Source organism: Equus quagga, chromosome 7, assembly GCF_021613505.1.
Source record: "Equus quagga isolate Etosha38 chromosome 7, UCLA_HA_Equagga_1.0, whole genome shotgun sequence".
In the NCBI taxonomy this organism is placed as follows: domain Eukaryota; kingdom Metazoa; phylum Chordata; class Mammalia; order Perissodactyla; family Equidae; genus Equus; species Equus quagga.
Genome location: NC_060273.1, coordinates 8,488,670 through 8,506,997, shown reverse-complemented (window position 1 = coordinate 8,506,997; position 18,328 = coordinate 8,488,670). Strand labels below are relative to the sequence as shown.

At 43.0% G+C, this 18,328-nt stretch overlaps 1 pseudogene; it reads left to right on the top strand.

Moving 5' to 3' along the window:
* LOC124241970 (mitochondrial fission regulator 2-like) overlaps positions 1-14,055 on the top strand; it is a 44,861-nt pseudogene extending 30,806 nt beyond the window's left edge.
* The last annotated feature ends 4,273 nt before the right edge of the window (positions 14,056-18,328 follow it).

Genomic DNA, 18,328 nt, shown 5'->3' with positions numbered 1-18,328 from the left:
ATTTTAATTTTCAGAGTATCTTTCATACACAGTATTTCATTTAATCTTTACAACCTCATAAGGTAAATGGGAAAAATATTATTTCCACTGAAGATGTAAGAAAATGGGCTTGGAAACATACAAGCTCTTCTAAATCTGCTTTGCTGGAACTTTTTATAAGGAATCTCACATTGGACTTTAAAGGCCTCTTGAGGCCAGGAAAGCCAAGCCAAAGACTTGTCATCAGACTCTGCCTGCAATACCTATAGATTTGAGTGAATTCCTCTCTTCTTGAGGTTCCCCAAATAGTCTGTTTCTTTACACCTGCCAGGGAAGTGACCTTCTTTAGTCACCTAGTAAGGTTGTTGAGAACCCTGTAAGCAAGGTAACCGGCCAATGTTTCCAAGTGGCTTTACTTGTTTCATAAAATCAATCTTTGTCACTAAAAGCTGTTTGGTCATATCTGAGTCTATGCATATTTCTCTCAAATATGACATTCCAGTCAAAGCTTTGGTACTATAACCAATGTTTCCAGCTGTGTCCTGCTATATGGAGAACAGATTCTTATTGAACATATGCAAACAACTAAATCGCCATGAAAATAAGAAAATTCACTTTCTAAAAGTTTCAAGATTCTGGAGGGATTAGGTAGGGAGAAAAAGATAAATGTTTCAATTCTGCTTACAAAAGTATAATTTCTCAAATTGTTACAAGTCATAGTTAGCTTAAGAGAAAAATGTTTCCTTAAATCTGGAAAAACAAAACATTAAAAAATCAGCAGTATATCAAACATATGTCAAAAAATTATAATCGGGGGTCAGCCCTATGGCTGAGTGGTTAAGTTTGCACTCTGCTTCGGCAGCCCAGTGTTTCAGAGGTTCAGATCCTGGGCATGGACATGGCACTGCTCATCAGGCCATGCCGAGGTGGTGTCCCACATGCCACAACTAGAAGGACCCGCAAATAAAAAAAAAAATACATGCAACTATGTACTGGGGGTATTTAGGGAGAAAAAGCGGGGAAAAAAAGATTGTCAGCAGTTGTTAGCTCAGGTGCCAATCTTTAAAAAAAAATTATAATCATCTTTATCTGTTTATTCAGTCCCATGTAATCAACTCTTGATCTTTTGTTAGCAGTTTCATGAAGTCATCCGTTTCTCTGTTAGAGTTTTATAATTTTTTACCCAATTCAGTTTTATGATCTGAAAATTTATCAGAAACCTATATTCTAGGGTAAGTGTCAGAGTCTTTTCCATGAATTTCTCTGAAGATGAAACATATTTGCAAAAGCAGAGTAAAATAAACCTGTCTGTAAATGACAAAAGACTTATAAATGGCAATTGGGTTAAAAATTTGGTTATTCCTGTGGCATATAACACTTTGAGATAACTAGAATTATTACTGACAACCATGACTTGTTAGAATTTTAGGAATGTTATATAATTTTTAAAACACTTATATCAATAACATTTACCCACACAATATCATAGATCCCTGTGAAATAATGTCTGGTTATCTATTTAACCTAAGTGACAACAGAAGATGTTAAAGGCAAACATAGAGAGTTAAATAGTTAAAAAAAAAAAAAAACCCTTAGTTCTCTTAGTAGAGAGACCTCAGCCTTTTTGAACATAGGAAATTATTTTGACAAAACAAAAAATTTCTGTCTTTTAGGTAGACTTACTCAAAGATAAAGAAAAATCTTTTATAATCTATTTATCAACAGCAGACTATGGGGCCAGTCTGGTGGCACAGCGGTTAAGTTCGCACATTCCACTTCAGCAGCCTGGGGTTTGCCGGTTCAGATCCCAGGTGTGGACCTACACACCACTTGCCAAGCCATGCTGTGGTAGGCATCCCACATACAAAGTACAGGAAGATGGGCATGGATGTTACCTCAGGGTCAGTCGTCCTCTGCAAAAAGAGGAGTATTTGTGGCAGGTGTTAGCTCAGGGCTAATCTTCCTCACACGAAAAAAGAGCAGACTAAAAGTTTAAGAAAATTATCCTCTTAAGAGAGAGAAAACCAAATTCTAATTTTGCACTGGCTTATTTTTGATATTGAAACTCATTTACGTAATTAAATTCATTTTAATCTTAGTCAACTTGACCACGCACAAAACTCTTTTCTCTCTTTCTCTCTCTCTTTTTTTCCATAAACTGCTGTAACCTTTTTTATTTTTGAGGAGATTGGTGCTAAGCTAACATCTGTTGCCAATCATCCTCTTTCTTTTTCTCCCCAAAGCCCCAGTACATAGTTGCAAATCTTAGTTGTAGGTCATTCAAGTTCTTCTACGCGGGGTGCCACAGCACCATGGCTTGCTAAGTGGTGCATAGGTCCGTGTCCAGGATCTGAACCAGCAAACCCTGGGCCACTGAAGCACGGCATGTGAACTTAACCACTCAGCTGTGGGGCTGGCCCCTGCTATAACCTTTTTAACAAACAAAAATATCTTTATTTCTTATACCTTCCTTACTGAAAACATACATCTTACTTTCCTTGAATATGAAGATGTTTTCCTTATTAATTTTTAGTAGCTTTAATCACATATATTAGAGTTTTTAACCCTTACAGACCTTAATTTTTAGTGAAAACTAAGAAGTAAGCAATTGTGAAGTGTCTTTTACATTAGCATTTTGTGGCTTGGCAAGTTTATAAATACTTTTTGTAATTTCTAGAAACATGGTACTTTATAGTGCAATCTTTTAATAAAATGCAAGACATGTTTACTAATAGATCCAAACATTTTTTAGTTTCTCTGTAATAAGACAAAAGTAGGTAAACTTAGACATGTTTAGCAATTCATGTTTCAGTATTTTATCTCACTTGAAAATGATCTACATACTCAATGAATTCTTTTATCATTTAATTTCACCTCACAAATGTTCAAAGTTTTTAAGTTACTGAAGAGATATTGGAAGTTACTTTAAATACCTGTTTCATAAAGTACAATTATCTTTAAAAGTTTATCTATAAACTCTTATCTCACTTACATATAAATCATTTGCTCCCAACAATTATGTTTGATCACCCAAAAACCTTATGAGATATTAGACAAAATTAATTATCATTCTAAGTTATTATTTATTTTTTTGAGGAAGATTAGCCCTGAGCTAACATCCACTGCCAATCCTCCTTGTTTTGCTGAGGAAGACTGGCCCTGAGCTCACATCTGTGCCCATCTTTCTCTACTTTATATGTGGGACGCCTACCACAGCATGGCTTGCCAAGTGGTGCCATGTCCACACCCGGGATCCCAACCAGCAAACCCCGGGCCGCTGAAGTGGAACATGTGCACTTAACCACTGCACCACCAGGCTGGCCCCTAAGTTATTATTTTTGCTGACAAATTTTGTAGCTGAGATAACACGAGCTTGTTTGACCAGTAAACCTAGGCTGCATGTCTGCATCATATCCAATGCTGATAATTCTCAGGACATGTTTATTTTAATCAAACCAACAAACTTAATTAAGCTTTCATTTACCAAAGATGATTTTATATCATGTTAACTTGAAAATCATTTCAGTTAGTTTCTATTACATTTAGAAATAATCAGTATAAGTGCTTACTTTAAGCCTATTACATAGAGCTCTTTTAGAAGTTATAGCATCTGGAGGGAAAATATCACACAAACATAGACACGCATACACAGAGACTCCACAGCTATTGTTTCAAAATTACCATCATGAATCAGGTACAGTAACATGAGGCTCACTACTTATGAAAGAACGATTGGATCCAAATTTTGTTTCAGCAATTGGAAAGAGTTAAGTTCACCTGCTAATTTTTTTTTCTAATATTTGTGGAGAGGACATTTAAAACCTTTTTTTAAAAAAAAAATAAATAACCATCTTAAGATTTCCATCCTGCTGGGATGAGACTTGTGACTTTTCCCTTTCTGATTCCTCATTGTTTCCCTTTTTAATATTTGATTTACTTACCTTATTTTCTAAAAACCTTTAAAAAAATTTTTTTTCTTGTGGAAGAGAGTCCCTTGACTTTCCCTGGACTTCTTTCTATTTTTTTTTAAATTAACTTAATGTTTTCATTAGCATCTGTGAGATCCTGAGAGGACGCTGAGGCCCTAAATTTGATTAAGTTCTTAAGGCTAGTCATTATTTCTTTGTATTTCCTTTTTAATTTGGTCTTTTTGCAGATATCAATGAAACAATTATGACAAGAGCTCTCTAAAAATTTTTCAAATTTAGAAGTTTTTCCAATTTAAATGATCCATTGTAAATCCATTAACGAGTAGGATCTTAATAGCAACTCAAACCAATAAGCCTTTTACGGCCTAACCACGGGCACAAGAGGAGTCCCCAGAAGAGAGTGCAAAAGAAGCAGCCCTCACAAGATCCAGAAAGTTCTCTCCCAAAAATAGTCTCAGAAAGCAAATGTCTTCATTGCAGAGGCAGTAGCAAGCAATGAAGTTTGAGACAACACAGGCCCATTGTGAAAGCAACTGGGACCCCTTATCACAAACTCACCTGAGAGCTGACACAGCTGGACAAAGAGAATGCATCTTGGAGGCCCAGTCTGTTCTACTCGTTACCAAGATGCACACTGGTACATGCATCTACTGGGTGGTGGAGACCAGAGAGGTCACAAAACCAAGCTCTCAAGACACAGAACAAGACAAAAGAAAAGACTTTGTTTTATATGCATGTTGAGAGCATTAGCTAAGCCTTGAGTCTCTTGGAGCCAAACTAATACCTAGGAGGGAGGTTCTGTGGAATTGTGGGTTATGTATGTTTTACATAGTACCTCACTGCAGGGCCGTTTTCTTGAGATTGGTGGGGGACCTGTGTCACCTACCCTGCTCTGTGAGCAACTTCTCCTATCATGGGAGTCTTCTTGAGGTGGCAAGTGCCATAGTGGCTCTTAAATGCTTGACCTGTGCCCACTAATTTTGCAATCTTTTTGCTTTACAAGATGCCCCTTAGCAACAGCTTTCACCCCATGCACATATTAACCCACAGCAAAGTTTACTATGGGATCAGCCCAGATAACAGTCTTATAGAGGTGCCTGCATCTTGCCCTGTGGTTTTTTATCTTTATGACAAATGACACAAAAAAGAGAGACAAGGAAAAATAGTGACCATCTCTGGGAGGAGAAGGATCGATAAACTGATCAGTACTCAAATCAAATTTCCCAGAGTTGCTGAGTCCAAGAAGCTAGCTTCACAAATATTTCCTCCTGCTAATCTAAATTTAGCAGAGGGAAAAATAAAAACTCACCAGTCTTGCTTCCACTGGACCCTGCAGGCAGAGATCTGGGAGACTCATGTGGTAAGAACTCTTACCTCCAGCCGGCTCTTGTCAGGGGTCCAGGATCTCTCCGCTGCCGTAGTCCCAGAGTGAGCAGTGTCCAGCCAGCTAAGTTTTCTCCTGTTCTCATCACCAAACTGTAGGGGAAGAAGATCTATTCCTTCACCCTCTAGGTCCTTCTGGCTGGTCTACGAATTAAATTGACATGGAACAGAATAACAGGAGAAAAATCAAACAACGTATAATAATATGTATACCCAAGAGAAACCCGGGAAAACTGAGTAACTCGCCAAAATGGCCAAAGCCACCACCTTAAATAACATCTTCAGCTAAAGACAAAGGAGGATGTTGGGGGCAGTGGTTTGGGCCTTCAAAGGGGAGGAAGGGAATTTACATGGAGATGGAAAAGCATGTGTTTGATAAATGAATGTTGACCGTGTCTTGCAAAGACGATGAGAGATGGAGAGGACTTTGATTAAAATGTCCTTGCTGGGTTCCTCCCTGTCTATCACGGCTAGTTCATGTTATACTATAGTTATCTTACAGTGATAGCTCCATCCTGGAACAGAGCTTCTATCTTAAATTCTTTTAGGCAGTTAGGGGGAAGGTCAAAGTTTCTTTCAGAGACTTTTCTCCTTAAAAATAATCAAGTCAGGGGCCAGCCTGGTGGCTTAGTGGTTAAGTTTGTACACTCTGCTTTGGTAACCCTGGGCTTGGAGGTTCAGATCCTGGAAGCGGACCTACACACTACTCGTCAAGCCATGCTGTGGCAGCATCCCACATAGAAAATAGAGGAAGATTGGCACAGACGTTAGCTCAGGGCCAATCTTCCTCAAGCAAAAAGAGGAAGATTGGCAATAGATGCTAGCTTAGGGCCAATCTTCTTCACCAAAAATAAAAAATAATAATCAAGCCAAAGAGACATATTTTGGGGGGGGCCAATTCTGATCCCCCACAAGAGCATGGGTTTTTATTTTACTGACTTAAAGCCTATCCAGTTTGTTTGCTAGATTCTGCTCTTATACCAGGGAGCAGGGGCCCCAAAATCTGTCCGCACTTTCATCTTGGCTCTTATAAACCATTGTTCTTTTAGTTATTTTTGTGAGGCAGATTGTCGCTGAGCTAACAGCTGTGCCAATCTTCCTCTATTTGATGTGGGATGCTGCCACAGCATGGCTTGATGAGCGGTGCTAGGTCCACACCCGGCATCTGAACCTGTGAACCCCAGGCTGCCGAGGTGGAGGGTGTGAATTTAACCACTATGCCACCAAGCTCACCCCTTATATACATACCATTGTTATTTGGAGTTCCTTGTATACACAGGTGAGTGTCTGTCCTTACTGTGAGCGTTATTATAAGCTATTCTTTCCCTGCCCAAAGGCCCCTTTTCTGAATCAAAGGAAACACCAGGATTAGATTATGAATCTTTTACCATGATGGTTAAAATTATTCTGGGGAAATTAATTTGGAGGGAAAAAACCTGAACATCCATGAGGGGAGAAATAGAGACACATAAACAATTTATCTCCCAGCTTCACCTTTAGTTTCCTCCCCAGAAAACAAGGGCAGGACCTCAGGGGCCCCTTTGAACTGAAGACTTTTCGCTCATGATACATTTCCCAATTAGCCAGTGGCAGATTTTCTGCTCATTTGCATCTGAACAGGATGACTTTCCTTGGAGGCATTTCCAATAGAAACCGAGCTTCATAGAGAAAGGCAGAGAGAAGAAGACATTTTAAACACAAGAGTGGCCAAAGCGGAACAGGTGAAGACACCTGGTCCGTTTGCTTCCCCATTGTCTGCTTGCATCCTGAGTCACACCCTCGAAACCTGTAAGGAAGCTCACATTCCAGCTCCTGACCAAGTGTCAGACTTGATTATGACCTGGTGAGATGGTTCCACATCTTGGTCCTGACCGACCTGGGAGCAGTAGGGAAAAGGGACCACAGGATGGGGAAAGTGGGACATTCCTTGAGAGGACCAGGGAGCAGGGCCTCATTATCATCTACAACAACATTGTAATACGGAGGTGAAGACTTGCTAAGGAGAACCATCTCAACTTGGAAATAAGGCAAAAAGATGATTACATCCTGCTAGGACATTTTTTAACCAGCCCGCCTAAAGCTTGTCTGACTTTCTATGGGATTGTAGCACTATTTGCACAATCGATTAGGGCCCAGACATTTTATAATTCTGTGAAACTAATGAGATAGAGAAGAGGCACAACCAAGACTCTCTCTTGAGCAGCAGACAGAACAGCAGCAGGATGCAGCTGTCACCCAGCATCTGGGATTAGCCATCGGCCTGCGGCTCACACCTTCCGGGAACTCCACCCTCTGCGAACCCCCTCCCCTTGCTCAAACCTCCCTGCTTCAAACTGACCAGTCCCCACTGGCCAGCCAGACGCCCATTTCAAACTGACCAATCACCAGCGGCCAGCCTGACTCCCATTTCAAACTGACCAATCACCAGCTGCCCACTTCAACCACTATAAATCAGGACCCCAGACCCCTACTTGGGGCTGGGTGGTCAGTTTGCACCCAGTCAGCCTGGCCTGTTTCCTTCCTTAGATTTTCTCTAATCAGCCTGGCTTTTGCCTTTTAATAAACTTGTATAATCTCTCTTGACTTGCTCTTCATTTCCTTCATGGGCGAGGTCAAGAACCCACACTAAGGGCCACTTCTCACCTGGGACCTCCGTCCCACCCTATCTGGTATCTCTGATAAGGTGCCATGATTCTCCTTTTTTGTCCACTAGAGAAGATAAACCGAAAGGTTATAGTTTTATCACCCTGTAGGGTATTAACCAATTTTGTGTATAGTGTGGTCATAGCAATCTTATCTCAGCATTCTTTTGTTTTTGTTTTTCACGAAGTGTCTACAACATATCAGTTTCTTATCTTGACGTAGCCTTGTCATTATTTTGCTTCCCTCAAGACTCAGACATGTGTGTGATACCTATTTGAATGAGAATTATTATTTTTTAAAAATGTTGAGAATTATGCTTTGATGGGGTATAAGGTTTGGCCTCAGGTGGCCTGGTTTTTTGTTTTTCTGTGAGGAAGATTGTCACTGAGCTAACATCTGTGCCTATCTTCCTCTATTTTAGGTGGGATGCTGCCATAGCATGTCTTGACCAGTGGTGCTAGGTCCATGCCTGGGACCAAACCTTCAAACCCCAGGCTGCTGGAGCGGAGCACATGAACTTAACCACTATACCACCCGGCTGGCCCCGTGGCAGCCTGGTTTTGAGGACTGGGCCTGACACTTTTTAGCTCCCTGAGCGGGAGGCTGTCACTTAACCACTCTGAGCCTCACTTGCCTCAGTCATAGAAAACAGAGTAAGAATGGAACCAATTTCATAGCGTAAGTGGGACAAGTGACTGCGTGAAGCTTCTTAGCACATGACTGGCTCAAAGTACAAATCTGTTAAACGCAGCCACTATTGTGTGTGCCAGGAGTGGTGTGAGATGGAATGAGGCACAAAGTTCCCCCCTTCCCCCACCTCCAACCTCTCCCTGTCACTCGAGCCTGCACCCACCCAGTCCTGGTAACAGGGAGTCTTTTATAATGCAACTCAAGGAGGAGGAGAGAAAGAGGCCCATTTAGCATAATAAAGCCCAGGTGTTGGGAGGGGACCACTCCTGGCCTCCCCCAAGGGCTGACTGCTGTGTAGATGGTTCCCGTAAACTGGCAGAGGCCTCTTTCCTTCATCCTCCCCAACCTCTGCCCCCAGGGGTCCCAATCCTTCAGGTCTATTCTGGGAGCCAGATGCAATGTAGGCACCGAAAACTGGCCCAAGGCAGAGAAGACAGGTCACTAGGGTTCAGGGAGCAGAGTGATCACAGGAAAGACTCTGCCAGGTAGGCGGAGGGAGGGCTTGCTTTGTGGTCACCCCAAGACAAGGAGGCCATGCCCGCGAGTGAGCATCTTGGTCCAGATCTCCAAGCGAGTGGCTGACAGAGGCAGAATGCGAACCACTCACTGAGAGCTGAAAAAGGCAGAAGAGGGACTCTCATCGCTTTCTGTGTTTGCAGAAAGTGGAGGGAGAAAAAATGACATTCCCTCCCCGCTTCTAGGTTCTTGGTTGAGACCCGACTCCTCCCTCCCCGCCCACCCCTCCCCCCCCAGTGATAAAAAGAAAGATTAACAGGAGAAAAACAAATTTAATTACATATGTATGTATGGAAGTCCCACAAAAATATGAGAGTCAAAGAAGTAACCAAAGCAGGAAGCTTTTATATCTTTCAGGCAAAGAAACAATTTGGGAAGAATTGACAGAACAAAGGGGTTTGGGCCAGAGGTACTAACAAGGTTTCTTTGTTTGCACAGCCTTCTTGGCCCTAAATTCCTGTCTCTGGCCATGAGGATACAGAGAGGCTACCCTTCACGTGGGTCATTCATCTCTCGCTTTCAGGGGGACAAAAGGGGCCGGAGGGTCTTTCTTGCACTGACTGTTTCTCAAATACCTTTAATTCAAAATAATTAACATGCCAAAGTGGCATATTTTGGGGTGACATATTATGAACCCCTGCAAAAACAACTGGATTTCATAGAAAAGAACTTTACATTCTTTTGGACTTGAAAACATTTTATGATTACGATTATTGTTATTGTTAAAAGAAAATTCCACAGGCACTTAATTTCTGGATCTAGTCGACTTTTATTAGTGATTTGTGAACAAGGAAGCATCCAGTCATAAAAATAGAAAGGACTCTGAAGAGCTGTGCCAAAGCAGCAGAGTTCTGTGGTCCAAGGTGAGCAGGAAGGAGGAAGTTATCCCAGGCAAAGCGCTGATTGGTTAATGCAGGGTGACCTCGTTATTTGGAATAACAAGGAACCTTTAGCTCAGGTTGGGTAACTAGGGCTGAGAAGGCAAGTTCTGATTGGCTGGCTTAGGTTTCGTCTGCTTCTGTGAGCTGCTAGGGTACCAGAACCATCTCAGTCAAATTGCCTGCTTGAGCATTAATTTAATGTTATTATTATTGCAATGAACTATATCTGGGGTGAGCAAACTTTTTCTTTCTTCTTTTTTAATTGTGGTAACTGGTTTATAACATTATATAAGTTTCAGGTGTACATCGTTATATATTTTGTTTTCTGTGTAGATTATATCAGGGTCTCCACCCAAAGACTAATCACAATCCATCACCACACACACGTGCCCTAATCACCCCTTTCACCCTCCTCCCTGCTCCCTTCCCCTCTGCTAACCACCGATCCAATCTCTGTCTGTGTTTGTTTGCTGTTGTTTTTATCATCTACTTATGAGTGAGATTATACAGTATTTGACTTTCTCCCTCTGACTTATTTCACTTAGCATAATACCCTCAAGGTCCATCCGTGTTTTCACAAATGGCCAGATTTCATCGTTTCTTATGGCTGAGTAGTATTCCATTGTGTATATATACCACATCTTCTTTATCCATTCGTCCCTTGATGGGCATCTAGGAGCAAACTTTTTCTTTAAAAGGCCTGATAATAAATATTTTAGTCTTTCTGGGTCATGCAGTCTCTGTTGCGACTATTCAACTCTGCCCCAGTGTCAGGAAAGTAGCATAGACAATATGTAAACACGTGGGTGTGGCTGCATTGCAATAAAACTTTATTCACACAAACAGGCTGCAGGCTGGATTTGCCCTGTGGGACGTAGTTTGCTGTACCATCGTGCCCTTTCGTTGCTAACAGCGTGATAAAGCCTAAGTTATTTTTAACCTTCATAGCAAACCATGAGTCCAGATTGTTATCCCCACTTAACATATGAGGAAACTGAGGCTCAGAGCGGGGCAAAGTCACTGTGCTAAGGCTTCACAGCTAGGAAGTAGAAGAGTTGGGATTTGAATCCAGAGCTGACTGCTCTGAAGACCATTCTCTGTTGACTATGGTGAAGTCACTTCCTAGATGCAAATGACATGCATAAATTCAGCTATGCTCACTCAGGGGAAGAGAGGGAGGGAGAAAAGGAAGGAAGGTGGGGTATCCTGCCCATCAGTCAGCACTCTGTGCTCCAGTAGTGATGTATAATGGGGAGATGTGACTGCTGGTCCCCTGGGCATCTCAGGCCCAGCAGAGCTCTCATAGTGTGGTAGATTGCCATATATTAAGGAAGAGTTTTTCTTAGGGTATAGCCTGGCTCCTAACTGTAGCTCAGCCATACCATCTAATGCCTAACTAAGAGAACTAGTGACCTCTCCCTTTACTGGAGATGAAACAACTCTGGCTGGGCTGGACCTAAGTAGAGATGGTGCAGGATAGTGGTCTCCAAAGACAATTCTCTCTCTATGCAATATTCATCTTAAGTGCTGGCTGTAAAACTTAGCCTCCGTGGACTCAGGCTGTCAGCTGGCAGGAGCAAGGAGGCCACAAGCTTGGTGGAGCCATGGTATTCAGCTCCTTGGCGATGGTTTATGATTCTGAGATTTCCTGGAAGATATAGATTCTTGCCTGGGTGCTAGCGAGTCCTGGGAGTAATAAGCATTGGCTGGAGAAGCCACCATGGGGCTGAGTAGAACTCAGGAGGGTTGATACATTGACTAGGTGAGAGATGAAATGATGATGATGCAGCCATATAAACCACTGCCGTTGACTTGTAGACGTGCTTCCTGCTATCAGTGATTTGTGTTCAGGGCTCTGTCTGACCGGTGGCATGGTGTGTTGGAAAGAGCTGGAAGCGGGAGGTAGGAGACTTGGGTTCTACGACTCATTCTATCACCAGCTTGCTGTACCACCTCAGGCCTATCTGTTTCAGGGCAGCAATGTCTTCATCTGTTAAGTGGAGCTGATATGGCCAAGGCAAGAAAATGAATATTAAGGTAACACTAAATATTAGTATTTAGCGATCGAGTGAAGGTTTGTCATCATTAATCTTATGCCTTCTTCCCCCATGATTCATTTGTTTATGAATCGTTGAGTCAGCCTTATTTATTCACTCAGACGCCAGGCAACCACACACCCCAGCTCTGCTGCTATTCTGGCTGCTGCTGTGAGTGATGAACTGTCCCTCTTCTCAGACCCAAGAGTCTCGTGCCTTTTACCAACATCCATGAAACTGCGATAGACTAATTTGTTAGCATGCAAGAGGGCTAAAATCTCTCACCTTCAAAGTTCTCAACACTGTCCTGGTCCGATACATCTGCCGTCATCTAGAGAGGAGAGGATGAGGAGAGGCAGGAGCAGGAGGGCGAAACCTCTTCCTGGAATCTTGAGTCAGTGTTAGGGGTCTCCCTGGAAGTGCCTGCTTTCTGCTGCACGGCCTGCAGTTCCATCTGCAGAGAAAGCACTTCTGGAACAATGGGTGATGGGGAGAACGAGAGACAAGGTAGGACAACTCACCGGGTCTCACCTTTTGCACAGAACAACGTTTTCCAAACTCCAGCCCTTCGGGTACCAGTTTGATTTTTATTTTAGTCCTATCTGTCTACAATCTCCATAATTGCCTTCCTATTGTCATTTTTAATTGACTTGCCTTTTTATTTACTTAGATAATTCTTTTAGCAAGAAACTCGATATCACTATGACAAATGGAAACTCCAGGATTTCTTGGCTGTACTTGGAAGACAACTTTGCAAATAAATACAATGAAAACAAAAATAAGGTTATCAAATAATAACCAGATACAGTTGCCCCGAAGACCTTGGTCCTGTTCTTACTGTTACAAAGGGGCATTAGGGTTTGATTTTCCTGTGGGAACGCGGAAGCAGCGAGCCGGTCCTGGGGGCGGTGGCAGGTGTTGAGAAACTGATAATGTTTCCTTGAATTTGCTTCTGTGTTTGCTTCCTCAATGTCTCAGGAGAGATGCTGGAATATTATGGTGTTCCCATAGGCCAAGTTTTGCAGATTTGGGAAAATAAAGACTATGGATCAGCTCGGAGTATTGTTCAGATTATTGGAAAAATTCTTCCTTTAGGACCTGGTCCCCGGTCTAATTTTGAGAAATAGTATATGGAAAAATGATGAAGAGGAGAAAGTTGAATAGTTATTGTCACCTGCTCTAAGACATAACAGACCAATGAAAAATGATCGGCCTGTAAGTGAAGCTGCAATTAAAAAAATTAGTCGCCCTTGAAGATGAGCTGACTTTTCTCTGCTCTCAGATTGCTGTGATTGTGGAAATGCAGAAACTGAGAGACAGGACAGATTCTGGCTCCTTTGACTTGAATAATGGGTCTAGTGGTTTGGGACAAATATCGTCATCAGGGACTGCTCAACTCAGCGACGAACCAGATCCATGTTCAAGTTCATTGCCTCCCTCTGCTCCTCCTCCACCACCCCTGTCCCCTCACTTTTCTCCTCTGCAGCCTCCATGTTCTCCTCTTGTACAACCAGGATCTAAGAATATTTGTGACTCAGATAATTCGGCAGCTGAAATGAAAAAACAGCACGCAGGTGCTTGTCAGACCATTTATAGTCGTCGTCCAAAAAAACCAGAAAAATAAAGATGTTCCAAACATGCTGGATGTTCTACAGGATATGAATAAGGTGAAACTCCGTGCTGTTGAACGGTCACGGGAGGTAGATCCATTCCTGAGAGATCTCGTGGCTTTAATACCCCATGCACTTAAGCAGAAATTTGCATTCCAAGAAGATGATTCCTTTGAGAAAGAAAATAGGTCTTGGGAGCCTTTTCCCTTTTCTAGTCCAGAAGCTTCAAGGTTTGGACATCACATGGCCCAGTCAGAAGGACAGTGAACTAAAGGAAGAAGTGACAGACACAAACCACGTTGACCAAGGTGTGCACGCTGCGAGCTGTGCCTACACCCATGAGGAAAGATTGCAGAAGCACACCAGCCAGCCTTTCACGACGTGTTAAAGGAGCACGTCTTCTGTTACGTAGTTAAATGAAGTCTGTACATGGGGTATATGAGTGCAGAGCTGTGAAGAGTCTTGACCCTTAAGAATTCCTGTCTCTGGTCTTGGAAGATCCAGCAGCTACCTGGGTACTGGATAGTTAGGTGTATGGATTTTTTCTTTGCTTTGTCTCCCCAAATCCCCCCAATATATAGTTGTATATTATAGTTGTAGGTCCTTCCGGTTAAGGTATGTGGGATGCCTCCTCAGCATGGCTTGACAAGTGGTGCCATGTCCGCACCCGGGATCCGAACTGGCAAACCCCAGGCTGCCGAAGCAGAGCGCACGAATCTAACCACTGGGCCATGGGCCGCCCTCCTGGACTTTTAAAAAAGTGTATTTAGTTAACACTATTAAAAGCTGAATACACACTGTGAATGATTTTCCTAAGAGCTAAATAGTAAATGACCTAATGTTTCTCATTAGAGAATAGTGAGCTCTCCCTATAAGGGAATAAACCATTTTAAATGGATTAAGAAAGTTATCTAGGGGCCAGCCCGGTGGCACAGAGGTTAAGTGCACACGTTCCACTTTGGTGGCCCAGAGTTCGTCGGTTCGGATCCTGGGCGCGGACATGGCACTGCTTGGCAAGCCATGCTGTGGTAGGTGTCCCACATATAAAGTAGAGGAAGATGGGAATGGATGTTAGCTCAGGGCCAGTCTTCCTCTGCAAAAAGAGGAGGCTTAGCAGCAGATGTTAGCTCAGGGCTAATCTTCCTCAAAAAAAAAAAAAAAAGGAAAGTTATGTAAAGTCTGTATTGTAGTACTCAGAAAACGGTGGGGTATTTGGGTTTTTAAAAACAGTTTCTTAAAGCAATTATGACTTCTTAATTTAAGAGCCTTTGAATCTTTTAAAAACTGGTGGTGATCTGGTTGACTTGGCCTCCAGGAACTTGGCGATTTTCAAAGAATATAAAATTGTGGTTTTTTTCATGAGGATAGTAGTGGTTTGAATCGTGTAGGTTGAGCCTCCTAAAAATCCTTCCTGAGGTGACAAAGAATTATTCTTAGAAACAGATTTGAATTGTTAAATTCCAGAAATAGAAATATTTAAGGAATCTTCCTGGTAAGTTTTGCCTACACTTCTGTGTAAATATTACTCTCATAATTTTATTTCCTTTGTTTCTTATTACATTTATACTCTGTATCTTTGTAAATAAATGTGTTTTTTGAAGGAAAAAAAAAACCCCAAAACCCAAAAAATCCTAAAAGGATCTTAACCAGGATTGAAGGGTTTAAAGATAGACCATCGCCGTGCAGACTTTCTCTTGATGTAACGGCAGTGCTGTGAGACCAAGGCAAAGGGAGGGCCTTCCTGATCACGTGACTCAGGGTCAGCCATTGCCGTGGGAACTTGCTGCCCCAGATTGTCCAAGTGGAGGTTTAGGTGCTACGCTTTGGGAAATGCTGGCCGGAACGATGTCTAACCAGAAGGGCCTCCTGCTCCTGGGGGTGTCCTTGCATCCACCTCAGTGCTTGCCCTGCCTCCAGGCTCTCCCTTCCTCCAGAACAGCCAGAGGAGGCTTTCCAAAACTCCAGCCTGACCGTCACTCATCTCTCATTTCTCCCTATTTCCCTTAAGAGAATGTCCAAGCTCCTTAACCAGCAGCCAAGGTCATTCACTTGTCCTCATCCATCCAACACTTGTCCTGCATGCCAGTCAAACAGGACAACTTACAGTTCACTCATTCACTCAGCAATTTATTGAGTGCCAACTGCATGCTGTTCTAGACGCTGGAGCCATGGCCACGTTACCATTTTTGGCTCTAGGCACTTTTACTGTCTTGGGCCCCTTCCTCCATAAAAAAATATAAAATCATATGTTGCTGCTCTCTTGGTATAAAGGTTAATAAAACCCAGGCTGGAATCATTATTGTCACATTCATTTGTTTCTTCTGATTTTAAAATAAAATTGAAAGATGATACTTGAAGTATCATGGGCCCTAGGTACCATGCCTACTGTGCCTAATGGGGAATTCTGCCCGAAGAGCGAACACACACACACACACACGCATGCACACACGCTCTTCTTATACACCTGAAACTACTGTCCAGTTCCATGAGTGTTTGCTGCTTTTTCACATCTCCGAGCCTTTGCTCCCTCTGCCTACAACTCCATTTCTTCCCTTCTCTGCTTGGTTGATGATGCTCAAGCATGCCCTTTTTAATGTGTGGGATTTGTTCTTGGACGTATGAGTGGTCCCAGTTGGATCAGCACTGGGTCCTCCCAGCCCGTGGAGGTGGCTTCTCACCATAATTCATTAATTTTGAGCAACACAATTAGGGGGTTGCTGGCCGATGTCTCTACCTTCTCAGCTTCCTTTGCAATTATTTGAGGGTAGCTGTGGCCAGGCCTGGAGCACAGCCCAACTCATCCAACCTTCACCCTTGGAGCCTTCAGAGTCACACACTGTAACATCCAGGGCCTGAGTCTGGCCCTAAAGCAACCCTGTTTGTTTATCCCGTGCAAAACTCTCTGCCTAATTGCTGGGAGTCAACAGCCTACCACCATGAAAATAGGACGCTAATGACCGAGGGGGAGACCACGGCAGAGGAAACAAAGCTAGCAGATGGCAGCCCCTCTGGGCTGAGGAGAACACTGCCTGGCCTCATGGCCTGCTCTCTGCAGGGAGCTGCAGGGGCAGCACCGAGGGAGGCAGACCCACAGCCCCGAGAGGCCCAGGTCTCTGACCAGCTTGTTGCATTGCCTAGTACATATTTATAGAGCAACTGCTCGTGCTAGATGCTCTGCTAGGGCTAGAAATAACGAGCTGGGCCTTGAGAAAGCCCTCCCCATGGCTATCTCCCTCCCCCAGAGGTTGGGTGTCCCAGGAATGTTTTCAGAGCATCGTCTTAACACTTCCCATTCTTCCGTGTAACTGTCTGCTCACTTATCTGTTCTCTCAAGTTGTCTGCAAATTCTTTGAGAGAAGAGAACACGTGGGAACCCTCGTATCTAGCATCTTGTCTGGCACATGGTAGATGCTCAATAAATCTATATTAGATGACTTAGTCCGTTCAAGATGCTATAACAAAAATGCCATAGACTGGGTGGCTTAGACAATAGACCTTTCTTTCTCACAGTTCTGGAGGCTGGGGAGTCTATGATCTAGGTGCGGGCAGATTCAGGGTCTGACGAGGACCTGCTTTCTGGTTCACAGATGGCGTCTTCTTGCTGTGTCCTCACATGGTGGACAAGGGAAAGGGAGCTCTGTGGGGTCTCTTTTATGAGGGCACTAATTCCACTCATGAAGGCTCCACTATCAGGATCTAATCACCTCCCAAAGGCCCACCTCCTAATGTCATCGCATTGGGGGTTAGGATCTCAAAATATGAATTCTGGAGGGACATAAACATTCAGTCCATTGCATTAGATGAATACCTGAAATTCCACCGTTATTAATTCATTCCATTGTGTTGTGCATTGCCTTCTTTCAAGGTGCATCTTAAAATGCAAACCACCTCAGTGACAAAAACACATTCAGGTCCTGGGAGCTTAGTTATTTAATTCTGTTAATTTATTTAAAATTGGTGGTATATTCTCATGGTTCAAAGTTGTGAATGTTAGATAACCCAGCATCCTGGTATTATCAGATGTCCATTATAAAGGAGCCTCAAGAGGCTGGCCCAGAGGCATAGTGATTAAGTTTTCATGCTCCGCTTCTGTTGCCCAGGGTTCACAGGTTTGGATCCCAGGTGTGGTACCACTCATCAAGCCATGCTGTGGCAGGCGTCCCACATACAAAATAGAGGAAGATTAGCACAGATGTTAGCTCAGAGCCAATCTTCCTCACCATAAAAAAAAAAAAAGGGAGGGCCCGGCCCAGTGGTGCAGAGGTTAAGTTTGCATGTTCTGCTTCGGCAGCCCAGGGTTCACCAGTTTGGATCCCGGGTGTGGACATGGCACCACTTGACAAACCATGCTGTGGTAGGCATCCCACATATAAAGTAGAGGAAGATGGGCAGGGATGTTAGCTCAGGGCCAGTCTTCTTCAGCAAAAAGAGGAGGATTGGCGGCAGACGTTAGCTCAGGGCTAATCTTCCTCAAAAAAAAAAAAAAAAAAAGGAGCCTGGAAATAGAGAGGGATGGAAGGGGGAAAGAGTGAGCTATGATACAAATGTGGCTGTCTCTATCATTTTGCTGTTTTTTGTTTTTCTTCCTTCTCTGTGTCTATGTTATGTTATGTAGTTAATTAAAAAAAAAAACAAAACACCTTTACTACCATACCGAAAGC